The sequence below is a fragment of the Bombus huntii genome, chromosome 3, assembly GCF_024542735.1.
Source record: "Bombus huntii isolate Logan2020A chromosome 3, iyBomHunt1.1, whole genome shotgun sequence".
Lineage (NCBI taxonomy): Eukaryota > Metazoa > Arthropoda > Insecta > Hymenoptera > Apidae > Bombus > Bombus huntii.
Window position 1 is genome coordinate 15,533,107 of NC_066240.1, and position 14,204 is coordinate 15,547,310.

Here is a 14,204-nt window from a genome sequence, read left to right on the forward strand (position 1 = left end):
GAGCCGCGGAGATGATTTACCTTACAACTAACAATATCCCTCCTTACGGCCCTGGCGGATTTATTAGTTCTCTCTCTTTCCTTTAGGGTTAGTCCGCAGAGGTGAGAGGCAGATCGTCTCGCGAGAAGGACCGCGCTCGAGGGAGAAGGAAGATGAGAAAGCCCCAGGCTCGAGCCCAGCACCTCATTACCCGATAATTTACTACGCGAGTAATTAACTGGGCACACAAACGGTGCCACGTTATATACACCCTGCGCGCATATATACGCCTCGACGACTCTTCCCTGGCTCTTTTCGATTCTGCAGGCTCATATATTACCGGTGTCGCGTCCTCCTGCCGATCTATTTATCCATTCGTCTGTACGTGATGAACCTTCGACGTGCGAGTGCACGTAGGTATTTCCAAAGACCAGTCTGACGATAATCGCTTAAACGATAGAAAATGAGACGACAGAGACGGAACCGTGTGCGGAACATCGCCACGGAATCGTACGCAGTTCGGTGCACCGTGTTTCTTTCGTTCGCACGGTTATAAATGCGACGCGATATTCCTCGTTCGCGCCCAACGTGTTGTATGCTTACAAAGCACCGGCAAACGAGTGTATATATCGGGGGATATCGTATGTTACGAAAGAAAGTATCAATCGAATCCTCGTTACGTGTGGTACACGCTTGTTTCATGATCTATACGCTGTGTTAGCCATTCTTCTGTATTTGTACTTTTCAACGCAACGTTACAGGCAGGTACACTTAGTCCGATATTACCTAACAATGTCTCTCTGAATCTCGTGAGAAGCTTTAACATTTATCTGGGAATTTACGACCATTTACCTTACCTGCTTGTCATAAATAAGTTTGTGCAAGTCATCCGGTTTTGGAGAAATTGAACAGCGTACCGAACCACCTCGGGGGTAGTTACTTTATTCTTGGGAATTGATCCGAGCAATAAAATGAAAAAAAAAGAAGATCTTGTTGTCGAAAGAATAGGACGAAATACGTATTTAGACCGCAGTTCCCCTAAACGCATTTCTCGATGCTTTAGTTTCGCAAATATGGATCCGGTGGACACTAAGAATATATAGTATTTTGAGCTCGTCATTAGCATCAGATCTACGGCCGTTACTCTGCTGATTCCCCGAGTTGGTGTTCGCAAAATATGGACTGGATCGTTGAAAGGCGGCCGTGTGTCGGCGAGGCGAACGTTTCCGCGAAAGACGGACGAGAACCGAAGAAATCGCCATTTATAGGCGCTACCGAGGTGGCTATCGCTTGTTATTCGTACGAGCCCCGGCACGTTCCTGGATTTTTCATTTGATACGCATTTTACGATTTTTCGCGTGCGACTAGCTTAGCCTCGGCTTCTCTGTGCAGTCATCAGATCGAGGCTGCCTGCATGCTAATCGATCTCTCTGGCTGAGCCAGAGAAAACTATGCATGAAGAATGGTTCGCCGTGCTAGGGCTGCGAAATCGATCGTTCGATTTCTTTCAGCCGATCCGAAAGCCGATTGGCGCGGTTCGATTCGTTGTCATCGTAATTTTCATTACACGATGCGTCCCATCCATGAATCAACGCTCTACGACATTGGTATACTGATTCGGTTAGAAGCACGTGGACGTGATTGATAACAAAAGCGCGAACCGGTACTTTTCCTTTCCCACAACCGCGTGGTGGTTCGCGGGTTCGTACACGGCGCCGATCGTCGGTGCCAAACTTAATTTATTAAAGGTAATATGTTATCATTTTCCGTTAATAAATTTTTGCCACATCGGCAATAATTTAGCAATGCAGGCAGATTAATTTGAGCGTCGCCTCGGCGGGTTGTTAAGCGGACGATAAATATCCCCGTAAATCTGCAACGACAATGTAAATCACACCTCCAAATTTATCATCTTTCGGCTATTTAAACGAAGAGGAGGAAGAGGAAGAATAATTCTAAGACGGGGATGCGTACGAATATTAAAATAAGGTGTCAACCCCTGGACGGTATAATAAATTGCTGGCAAACGGTAGGAACCACCGAAGAGATAGTAGTTTATTATCAGGCCATGAGCACCACTGGCAGACTGACATCGTGTTGACCACCGACACGTTTGCCGGGAAGGATGCATATGCTGGCCGCCGTGGTGCAGAGCAGTTTGGTACGCGAACAGAGCACTAAAATAATAATGCTCGCGACTATAGGGCCCTCTGGGGCTTCGTCGACCGCAGGAGAGGCCGCGAAGAGAAGCAAGAGATGCGTGCCTAGGCCCGAAGAAAAGGCGTCGGAGCTGATTAGAATGAGAATAGACGTGGGTGTGGATGCGTGTTAAAGTTGAACGAAGAGGGAAAGAAAAAAGAAAGGAACTACGTATACGAGAACGAAGGGAAACACGAGCAACAGAGAGGGAGACAGCTACGGATCGGAGAACGAACAGATGAGAGATAGAAGCGAGCAAACTAAATAATAACCCCCACTTTCGGGCCGAAGCCATCAGCCGTCCTCTGAAACCCGAAAAGACCACCCGGTGCAACGCAACGGAACGAGAAGTTGTGCGCCGAGCCAACAAGTGGGCTCAGGTGAGCAGAGGTGAGCATTTGAAATGGTAATTACGCCCTGAAACCGACGATCGACGATAAAACGATTTCGAATGGTCACCTCGGTTAGATGAAGTTTCACGTGCCTCCACCGACCGATAGCACATCCTCGCAATGTCCTCTTCTGTATCGTATTTGTCATTTCGAGGCGCAAAAATTTATCGCCTCTCTTCCACGCGTTCCACCTTCGATTTATTCTTCGTTCTTTCTTTTTCTTATTTGTCGTATTGCGTGAAAACACGAAGTAAATCTTGTTTCTCGTTATGACGAGCGTTGAAAAGATACATTGTTAAAACGGTACGCACGAGCACCGAGCAGGAACAAGTATAAGCTCTTTCGAAGCGCAATACCGGAATTTAATTATTCTTTCGTTCGTGTTGCTCATCTTGGACCACGGCGATCGCCAGGCGTCGGTGCATTATGCATACGAGAACCTGAGACCGGGACTTATGAAGGATCTGATTGAGTTCTGAGTAAATGGCATCTGGTTAGCCAAGCTGCTAATTAAACACCCACAAAGGATACTAACCTCGTACCTCTTAGGTGTATCGCCTTACAGGCGGACTCGGGTACCGTGTTTGAGTTTCAGTTTCTCGAATCAATTTGTTATATACTTTTTGAACGTCTTCCAACCTCTCAAATGCCCTTTTATAGGATAGAAAAGACTATAACGTTACGAACGGAACGATATCCTGAATTTCTATAATTACACTTTGATACGTCGATCGATTATTATTTAATAATATCCCATTGAACAATATTCCAACGTAATAAATTAAATGCTTAATTTTCAATCAACCGCCAATAATGCTGTTTAATTACCTGCAACGTGTGTTGGTCTCTTTCCATTGATCGTGGCGGGACATCTCTCACTCGGCATACCTCGAAACACCGAACGTCGGTACATTATGTATACGAGACTCGGAGAGAGAGGTGCGCTTATGAAGGGATCTGATTGAGTTCTGAGTATATGGCGTCTGGTTTGCCAAGCTGCTAATTAAACACCCGCGAAGAGGGTCCCGACACACAGGCACACAAATCACACACCAGCTTTGTCTTACTAACTGTCGCGTTCTCCTTTACCTCGTTTTCTCTTTCTCTTTCTCCTTATCTTTCCGTCTCCGTTCTTCCTTCTCCCTCTTGCATTACCTTCGCAACCAAGAGTCTCTCGTCCCCTTCCTGTTTTCTTTGCTCTTGCTTCCGCTGATTGATATTTAAGCTTGAGTTTAACCCACCCATGATTCCCCCCTTCAACCACCCTCATCCATGTTCTACGGGGTCGTTAGCGAGCTGCTGCTCCTGGTACTGCCGCAGCTGATGTCCCTGTTGTTGATGTTGGTGTCTGTGTCGTTGCTGGTGATTTCAGCACACCTGGCGAGGAGACTCGCTGGGTACCAGCACGGCTGGTGCCACCGAAGCAATGGCATACACCTCGATTAAATCCGTTTCACTAGCCGATGCCCAACATCCTTTGCGACGATTTCCTTCGTCTCTCGGCGACCTAAGTGCCTTATTCCAGTTGCTCTGGCCGGAAACAGGAATGCCATGGAAATGCAGATTCATGAAATCGGCTAAGCCGGCGAAGCAACGCGCCACGACACGAATAATTTGAACCAGCATATTTCTGAAGAATATTGAAATTGGAAAAATCATAATCCACGTTTATGCATTGAAGATATCATACGCTGAATTTTCAACAAAGGGAGAGTATTTCACGAAGGAAGAGAATTTCATCTTTTAAGAAGATGCTGCTTTAACTCTATTCTCGTACTTGAACCTACGTTACGACTAAACTCTAAAAGGAAATCTGTCGATTTCTTCTAATACGTTATGGCATTGGCTCGATCTCTGCGTAAAACATTATATGGCAATAAATTAAAATATTCACACGTGTGTATACTGAATTTTCAAAAAACAAGGGAGGGTAGAAAAGACGTGCGTCGAACGGAGTAGTGTTGGACAGGATCGTAAATCTGCATCGAATTCCACGAGGTGAACCGTGGCCTCACTTTCAGGCCGGGTTGCAGGAACGGCGTCAGCGAGGATATATATGGCTCGCGTGGCTTTTTACGGGAACGCTTTGTCCGAAGTAATTACACGTGTACGAACGAATCCTCGCGCACGTTGCGCCACGTACGAGGCGGGCAAGACAAGAGGTGTTCGAAGTCCAATAAACGGTCGAAGACACGCGTGGATTCTCGCCGCCTGGGAGTCACAGTGACTGGTCCTCGCGTACGTACACGTATATACAGGGTTACATCAAGAGTGTAAAAGGTTCCTGTAAGTCGCTCGGGGGACCCCAGGACGATTCTCCTCGATCCTTCTTGCCGGACAGGCACGTATAAAGCACCTGTTGGTCGGCCGAATCGCACGCGTTCTTTGCTTTAACCGGCTTGTATATATCGTGCATCGTGCCGGCCCTTTTTGCCACTGGGAACAGAAATATTTTCACAGCTGACCGAGCATCGTCGAGAGCGTACTTGGCACCTCGTCGCTGATGGATACGCTTCGACTAGATTATATGCAAAATTCCTTATCGTGCCAATTCCTCTCTTCCCTCTCCTTTCCTTCTCTTTTCCCCTTTCCCCGCTTTCTTTCTTCTCCTTGTTGTTTTATTTTGTCGTACTGACACGATTCTCTACACAGGCAATGAGATAAATTGCATCCTCGTTGAATTACAGAATACGTACTAACTTCTTTCCTCGTTGTCTGACTCTGGCTCCAACCAACTGGCTGTATTATAATGGTGGTTAATACACGGCTTTATCGAGCTGCTCGATAACGGGCCAAGTCCGCAAGATGATAAAATTTCTGCGAGCTGGCAGTTTTATAACGATCTCGCAAGAATAGAGCGGCCGGCTTCATTACCGCGTAATGCCTATGAATTATACGCAGTTATATATGAGTTTCTATTATCCTAAGTTTCAATTTACTGCACTTGTGCGTGCGATCGATGCGTTTCTTAGCAGCGGACGCGATATTTAATTGGACAAAATAGACGGGGCGCGATCGTATCGTGTACACACAGCCCCGCGTCACCTCGCCGCCACCAAAAAGATGTAACGCAACGTGTAATTATATGGTGGGTGTCTCCCGTGTATATCAGCGACGTGGCTATCGTCGAACACGGACCATTAACAAGTTCATAATCGTACCAGCAGCTGTTATCCTTACACGATACGCCCGGTAATTGATACGAGATTTCGAGGAAGCGCGTCTCCGCTCCGCGACCAACCACTCCGTGCCCGCTTACCGAAGTAACAAAATCAAAAGGAGAAGAAACCGAGAGATGCGCCACTCCTTGGCACCTTTTTGGTGCTGCAGGTCTGCTGGACTACCCGGATCAACGTCCATGAAAGATATCACGAACAGTCTCTAACGTGGTCGCCGGAGGGTCCTCCTCTCGAGGTGGCTGGTAATTTATACGTTTATCTCATTCCGTCAATATTTAAAGAAGGACGCGCGGTACGGTTCGTTCGGAGCCCCCTAAAACCCGCTTCGGGATCCCATTTGGGAATGGCCGCGGGAGAACAGCTTTCGTCGCACCGGTTAGATTTATGTCAACCAAAGTGTACGCGGCTAATTTAACGTTAATATGCATATCGTCATTAAGATCACGAAAAGTTCTGCTTATCTGCTACGGGCATCTTTTAACGATGAGACGAGTTTGATAAATGGCAACTCTCTTACGAGTTGAAGTGGATATTGCGTTTTCAGTCTAATGTTTAATTAGTAGTAACGTAGTAACGGCGTTTATTTACAGGTAAACATGCGCGAATTATGCGTTATCGATGTTAAATGAGAATAACGATTTGTGTATTGAAGTACTTACCACTATTTGAATTAGTGAAAATGTAGAACGTTGTAGAGGAAAGTGAACGAGGCGCTGAATAATTTCCTGAATAAAAAAAAAAAGAAAAAAGAACAAGTGCTAAGTCGAAGTGGTTGGTTGAGCAAACAGCGAGGTGATTCATAAGGAAAAGAACACGCAGCAACACATTTTTACGCATTCCAGTTAAAAAAACGTTCCGCAGTATATTTTCAGACCCAATAGCATTTGCATAAAGTAAATATCTAGTTCATTGTAGCGATGTTTGCACGGTGAGGTGTAACGCGAGATCAAAGAGGCAAATTTGACTTTGGTGCTATCGGATTTCCAAGGAATCTTGACATTTCCGTTACGTAATTATCCTTTATTAAAAAATTAAGAGCATCAGATAAGAAAATTTCCTTACTATTTCACATTTCTTCGGATATATTTGTACTCTTTACAGCTTATTCCCCATTTCTATCTTCTAAGACAAAAAGATCTAACACAAAGAAAATAAATTACATACGATAAAGTTTGTTCGAAAATCGAAAGACGAACCTTGTTTCAAAAGTAATACACAAATTGCTAATTGTCTGCGATCCACGTGAAATTAAAAATACTCTTAAACGATATGTCGTATGCTATTGACTTTAAGAAATTTCTAAAATTATAAAAAATATGTTTCTCCTGCGATCGATTTAATAGCGACTTGATTTTTCATTAACTTTAATCGAAATTATTAAGACTCGAGTTTACAAACGCTGTTCCAATGAATTTCTAGAGAGGGCTATTTTTACTAACAAAAAGAATAAAAGACGTTTAAAAATGTATCTGTATCTGTATCTGTACACCGTAGAATACATAGGAGATAAGAGCGAAACAGAAAACGAGGAGATCAGAAACGTATCCCGTCTCATTGCATACAGGGAGATGGCAATGCAGTGTTAGCAAACTGTGCATTAGCATCACAAAGACTGCATCTGCAGCTTTGCTCGCGTTGCTTACGGATCGCATGTGGCCACGTGTGCGTGTGTCTGTGTACCGTGTACACACTACGTAGACCCAGGTATCTGTGTGTTAACGCCGAAACGAACTCATGTGTGCACCGATTTCATAGCGTACAGTGGTGACACAGAATGCTACGACGAAATAAGCAACGCACGAACCGGGCAAGCCTCGTAATTATCCTTAAACACAGTAATTAACGTTCGCGGGACGAGTTCGGGGGTGTCGCGGCGACGTTTTCACCCTTCTTTAACCCCTCATCACGGCCATTATCGTCCAGGTTATGATTATACGACGGAGGCAAGCTATACGCGACAGAGAAAGGGAAAAAGGCATTGAAAGTCACATCAGACCGGCCACATGAATTAATTCTACTGAAATTATGAGCGACTGTGCGTGTGGAAAATTAGTCAGAGAAAATGTGGACTGACGAATCGACGTCCTCGGCCGGTGATTCTTTATAACGCACCGATGTATAATGTAACAGATGCACGTTCCAGCTTTGATTCTATCAATACGACGAATACGTGTACGTATAAGGATCGATGCGATGTATTTGAATTGTACAAGATGTCACTTTCGTGATCGGTGGCCTGATGAGGTCAGATAAATTAACCCGTATTCAACGTAAGGTACTACGAAATTGGTGATAATAAAATTAATAATAATAATATAATAACAATTTCCTATTGATAATTTTCCTCTACTTCTGTTGGTAAATAGGTAGAAAACTTAGTAAATAGTTTCGTCGGTATTCCCGACGAATAAAACTAAAAATTATTAGAATTTATTCGAATAAATTCCTGACTCCTCCACTCTTGTAATACGATTATAATACAATCTAGCTCAAGAATACATAAATACATGTTTTAAACTAGATGTCAGAAAAAAACCAACATTCTGTTTGAGATTAACGCGCAAAGGATTGAAATCCGTTACCCTAATCCTGCACAGCGTACATCATGGTCGTTAAATTCATGAAAGATGTTCTAGCCGAGGCAGCAATAAAAGGGACAAGAGAATCAATAAGGTTGCATAGTATCTATCGCGGAGACTAAGTACAGGATTTAATCGACACCAGGGACGAATCGACAGTTGGCGGTAATCGCAGACAAGCGCTACCGTACCGAATAAGAGGGTCAGGCGACCGCGGTGGAATAGGAGGATGGAAGGAGGGATGATTGTGCAGAGCACCGCGTATAATTAGCGTAATAAGTAGTTTTTTGAGGCGGGGCCCGTGCAGAGAGAAAACAAAGCGATGGCTGGAAGGCAGCTAATTTTGATCCAGGATCGGAGGACAAAAGGAGTTAAAGCGCGTGTGTGCGTTGATAGAGCCAGGAGCAGGGTGGTGAAGGGCGGAGGAGGAGAAATGCCAGAAAAGAAAAAGCAGCGCCTGACGCACATCCTCCCTCGTCCATTCATTCTTTTTCAGCGGGTCCGCTTGGTTTCGAATCAAAAGGCGGGGGCACCCTTTGGGTCCGCGAGACCGTATTTTTTTCTCCGTCTATCTCGCTCTTTCTCTACGTTCGACCCCTTTTATACGCGGCCGTGCCGACAAAAGATCGGGGTGCGCGCGTGCACACCAAGACAAGAGAGACGATCGCTGGGGAGACACCCGGTAAATCTCGACAATGAACCGCACCGGTGTACAAGCTCCTCGAAAACGGATTAATTACAGTTTACCTCCGTAATTAGCCCCGCGGGAACGGCCTCTCGCTGGGCCTTCTATTTCTCTGGGACCGATCACGTAATCGTCCTGTGCGCGAGTTTTTCTTCCCTCCAGTCCTGCCATTATATTATACGTTTAACCTAGCATTGTGAATATTTCTGGACAATAGTCAGTCCGCGAGTTAAATATTCTCAAAAAACTGCATCGTGTATATAACTAGAATATCGATACCAGCGTTTCGAAGAACAGATAGATGATAGAAAAGAAATCTCTAAGAAAAATATCTAAACTTTCGTTGGATGTTTTCAATCAGACAGGACGACATTGGGATAGGTTTCCTTTTAGAAAACTAACAAAAAGAAATAAACCGCGAAGGGATGTCAAGAAAACAGATCCGGCACGGAGAACCAAGAGAGAGCAACGTTTGTGCAAGATCGTGCGATGTTTGTACGAATTTACGAGTCGCGCTAAAAACGTAGCGGCATAAAGCGGTAACGATCGTTCCCTTTATCGAACAGTCGCAAAGGAAACGAAGTAAGAAAATGTAGAAGACGATACACGTACATGTGAATGCAAATCGCGTAAGTAGAGAGGACCGCTAACCCGATATATTTCACGGACGAGCGCACGAACGCACGGCGCACGGATTATTGGTATCAAGCACAAAAATAGAAGAAGGTTGTCATAACGCGAACAAATAAACTTCCATCAAGCTCGTGCACGGATCAGATCGCGATTTCTGGTTATATTAACGCCAACGGCGAGGTTACCAGTAACCTAACACCACACATTGAACAACTTGCACAATTAATTAATTAACATAAGCTTCAAGGCGTCGTCGCTTTACGTTTATTCGATTCTTCCCCCTTTTCCAAAGCCCTCCCCGCTGTTCTGTGTACCCGTAACCTAACGAAACGCAACGTTTGTCTTCCTTTTATGTCAAGAGACCACGAGTGAACGTATCTAAACTACATCGAGGCATTACAACGTTTAAACTCCACCATGCCAATTTCAGCTAGAACCTGGCTTTTTCTTCCTTTCTTTCTTTATCCTGTAATGCGACCGAACGCAGTGTCATCAAACCTGTGCATATAGTTGACTCCGGCCGCGATATCTCGTTGTATTAATGCCAACGGCAAGCGCAGCACCGTCATGAGAGAGAGCATGATAATCGGGTAGGTAGTATACCTGGAATTAGCATGCCTCCGAATCATCGATTTTCTACTTATCGGCTATCTCCGGCCTTCCCTCCCCTTCGTCTCTTCATCCATGTTTCGCTCGACGCGACCTCTTACCGGTCATTATACAACGTTCTGCTAGCTTGTGCTCGCGAACCCTCTAACAGAGAGCTGCACTTAGCTGTTCGCCGCGCATACTTTGCCTGGATGGTGCTTGGTGCCGATGATGAAGAGGAGGACGTTCCTGGCTGCTAGTCGAGCTCTCATCCGAGGCTTCTATATCGATACTTTCGATCGTGTTCGCATCGAAGATCGCGTGTCCACGCGCAACGGTTCCGCGAACGGCCAAGCTACAATGGGCCGCAAGTGGCAGTCGTGGGTGATCGCCGATATAACACGTGTGAGAACTCTACGCCGCGCTTCAGATTTGTAACAGCGATCACCGCCAATCGTACACGACGTACCGTGTATTCCCATTCCATCGAACGTTCCTCCGCGGAAACGAACGCTTGTTAACACCGACCGTTTGTAATCAATCACCATACCGCTCGAAGTTGGTCGCTTACCAACGATCTTCTTATTTTTGTACCGACGCGACATGAATCCGCGAAATTGGAAAATTGACATATAACAAGTACGAGAATCGGTGGGATAGGAGAACCGTTATAGCAAGGCAGTGGATTTACTTTGAAGTAGGAATGTTTTAGAAACGAAGATATCGATATAAATATTAGATAGAGAACTGTGTTAAAAAATCTTATCCGTCCCCCACATGTTTAATTTTTATTCGCTCGTTTCGACGAAAAGCGCAGAATACGTACATTTGCTGGTTCATCTATCCAATTGGGAAAATCTATCGCTTCGTGAAGCAGTGTATGGTTAACAATAGACTGTGTGCGAGAGGAAACAAGATTGTTAAATAAATATCGTAACGGCTGTGAAATGCTGTAAATATGAATTCTTATTAAATCCGTGATTACAATACGACGCAAGAAGTTGAAGAGCACGAGTCACGACTTAAGTTTGATTATCAGTGAAAGAAGAAAAGAAAGTTTATTACGTAAGATAACAACCGCGAGAGAATTGTAGGAATCTGAAATCCTAGAAACTTTCGCTAAGAATATAACGGCCATAATTAAGAAGATGGTTCTCGCGCATTGAGAACTTTGCTAATAACTCTGGATGAAACGCCATCTCTCGAAGATTCTCGTGGTGTGGTTCGCGTTCCTGAAGTTTGTTAACTCTCGTAAGCTTCCCGTTTGAAGAGGAAGGGTACTAGGGTGGTATACGGCGAACGAAATGAAGGGAGTTTCCCTGCGTGGAGTGAGTTTTTGGTGATTAGATTAGACTCCGCTCGCCGATGGGCCAGCTGTCCACCGGAATTCGCTCAAGAATCTGCCTAAGTGGATGAAACCAACAAGGAAGGTCGTCCGGTCGATTCGACTCGTTGTAATGAACGAACCGTACGAGTTCCAAGAACTTCTTTATTGCCAAAGTTTCGTCCTACACTCTGCCCTGTAATGATCGGGCGTTTAGCGATAAAGGATTAAAAATTTATCAACGACGACTAGCCGAGCATATATGCCATTTCTTTCGAATGGAATTCTTGAAGAGAAAAAGGAGTATAATTTGATTTCCTCGGCAGAGCATCGCGACAGCGATAGGAATATTAAATGTACAGAATTCGAGACGTCAGATACGTATAAATAATACGTATGATCGTAACTTACAATTTCTTTTGTTTTTGAAGATTTTGAAGCCAGTTTAAGCAATCAATTTGACAGAGTGATACAACAAAATTTGATCTTCTTATTTCTGCGGCTATTTAGAAGAATATTTGTCAATTACATAAACCGACAAGTGTAATATTCAGTACCTATATATAAATTTGACGTGTTCTTAGAAGCGAGAGCCGTTTCTTCCGGAGTTATCCTACAAAGCATCGTTTTCCAGAGAACATTTCAATTGGACCTAAAATTACGAGCACGAGCAGGATCGAGACGTTCTGGCGATCGCTGATGCTGAACAAATCAAGGAAAGAAATCGTGTAAAATTTTGTAATCACCCGAGTGGCCGGGGATCGGGCCGAGTACGAATCAAAGAACGACGAACGCACATTCCGAAACGAGATCGAGAGTTAAATTTACCGAAGTTATTTCCATTGGTCGGTCGAGCACACCACGAATCGTCGCAATATCGGCCGAGGGGCAGCGGGAGGAAAGAGAGGAGAGGTGAAAGGGGAGGGGCAGGGTAGGGCACGGCGATCGATAACAATAATAATGGGAAATGATCGCGACCGCAGTGGCACGTGATCCAATGACTATGCCCAGGAGGCGATGCCTCATTATTTCGATTTCCAAGCAACTAACCAGCGACCTTAGCAGCCTCACGAAATACGAACGCCTCCTCCGCCCCCCAATTCCCCTTTTCCTTCGTCTCGTCATCATCTTCATTCTTCGTGCGAACCCAATCATTCTTGCCGCTCGAGCTGTACCAAGCCTGATGCATTCGACCTCGAATATCTTACGGTTCAATAATCGAATGTTATAATTGCAGGCCCGAGAACGATTCCTTTATTGATTTTACGAGCGAGTCGATCGTCTCGGCACCGTCTTAAGACAAGCTGCTTAATAACACTTCGAATAATGAGCGTATCAATTCCAGAGCACGAGATATCATGACGATACTGTTACAAAATTAATAAGAACACGATATAGCGACGTAGGTAAATGCCGACGTAAAGGGATAATTTTGCAGACAGCTGTTTCCGTGAAACGAGTATCTTTCGTTACGAGTGTTCGGTGATCATTTCGAATGTTATGCACGAAATGTTAAATATCCCCATGAAACGTTTGAAGAAGTAACATTCAGCCCACCTCCGGCCTTTTTTTCCGACGTCGAGATCAAGATTGCGGCGAAGATTTAACGATACGAAACATAATTACACCGAAGCTGCAGGCCGGCACGGTTAGGCGCAATTATAACAACGCGCACATCCCAAGAGTACCGTCCTTCCACGAAGACACCGGAATATTGACCCCGGCCTCGGAGTCTGCACCTGCAGGGGCTATATGCAATCTTTGCGCGCATAACGACCCTACCGAGAGGAATACATTCTTCGGGAGTATTGCATTTCTATGTTGGATATATTAGAATAGAAAGATAGGAGCTCTCGATATCTCGTCATTGCGAGCGCGGAAATAAGACATCGGAGCGAGGAAGAATCCGTAGGGGCAGATAAAAGCGCGGAGATCAGGAAATGGAATACCAGCCGCTGCCGCCAGCTGGGAAGTTACCGCGAACATACTGTAGAAAAATTCTCGAAGGTGTATAACCGCGCGCGCTTTCTTTGTTCCGATATAGATAGAGAGCACGAGGTTCGAAGGTTACGTGGTAATTATTCGGGATAACGACCGAGCAGTTCGTTTCTTGAAAACGCTCTTTCCCACCGTTGGCCGAACGTTGCTCGAAGCTCGCGGTATTCGCTCAACCAGAGAGAACGAACCGAGCAAGCGTTCGAAGAATCGAAAAGAAAGGAGAGAAGGAAGGGAGTGAGTACGTAGGAAAATCATCTTTCGCGTACAATTTTCGCCGAATAAAATCTGTCTAACAGCCGACCGCTCGAATACGAATAAAAACTATATAAACGAAAGACCCTTCTTAGCCGATAATTTCTCGTGATCCACCGTCGAAAAGCTTGATAGCCAAATGGTTGTTGGTTATTTTTTTCCTCTCCTCTCCTCTACGAAAGACCTGAAAAGCCTACGGGTCACGGGTTAAACGGGCCTTCCCGTGACAAGGCCCTCAGGACGCGTTCCTCGAGACAGGATGCGGCTCGCTCGACAGGGTATACACACCGAAGGCTTCGGTTCCTGTGATAAAGTGCTCATAATGTTTTTAACGAGTAAGCTGCGCGTAATTTTATAATTCGGCCGTGGCTCCGGCCCCGTGGTATTTCGAGAGTG

General features: G+C 45.0%; 1 long non-coding RNA gene across 3 annotated transcripts in view; it reads left to right on the plus strand.

Annotated features, from left to right (window-relative positions):
* The window catches only part of LOC126864255 (uncharacterized), a 31,304-nt gene extending 17,375 nt beyond the window's left edge, over positions 1-13,929 (plus strand). For 2 of the 3 annotated variants that reach the window (XR_007689109.1, XR_007689108.1), the window contains exon 3: positions 87-13,929. This is a non-coding gene — a long non-coding RNA (uncharacterized LOC126864255). The remainder of the gene's footprint in view (positions 1-86) is intronic. The other variant, XR_007689107.1, reaches the window with a different exon arrangement.
* The last annotated feature ends 275 nt before the right edge of the window (positions 13,930-14,204 follow it).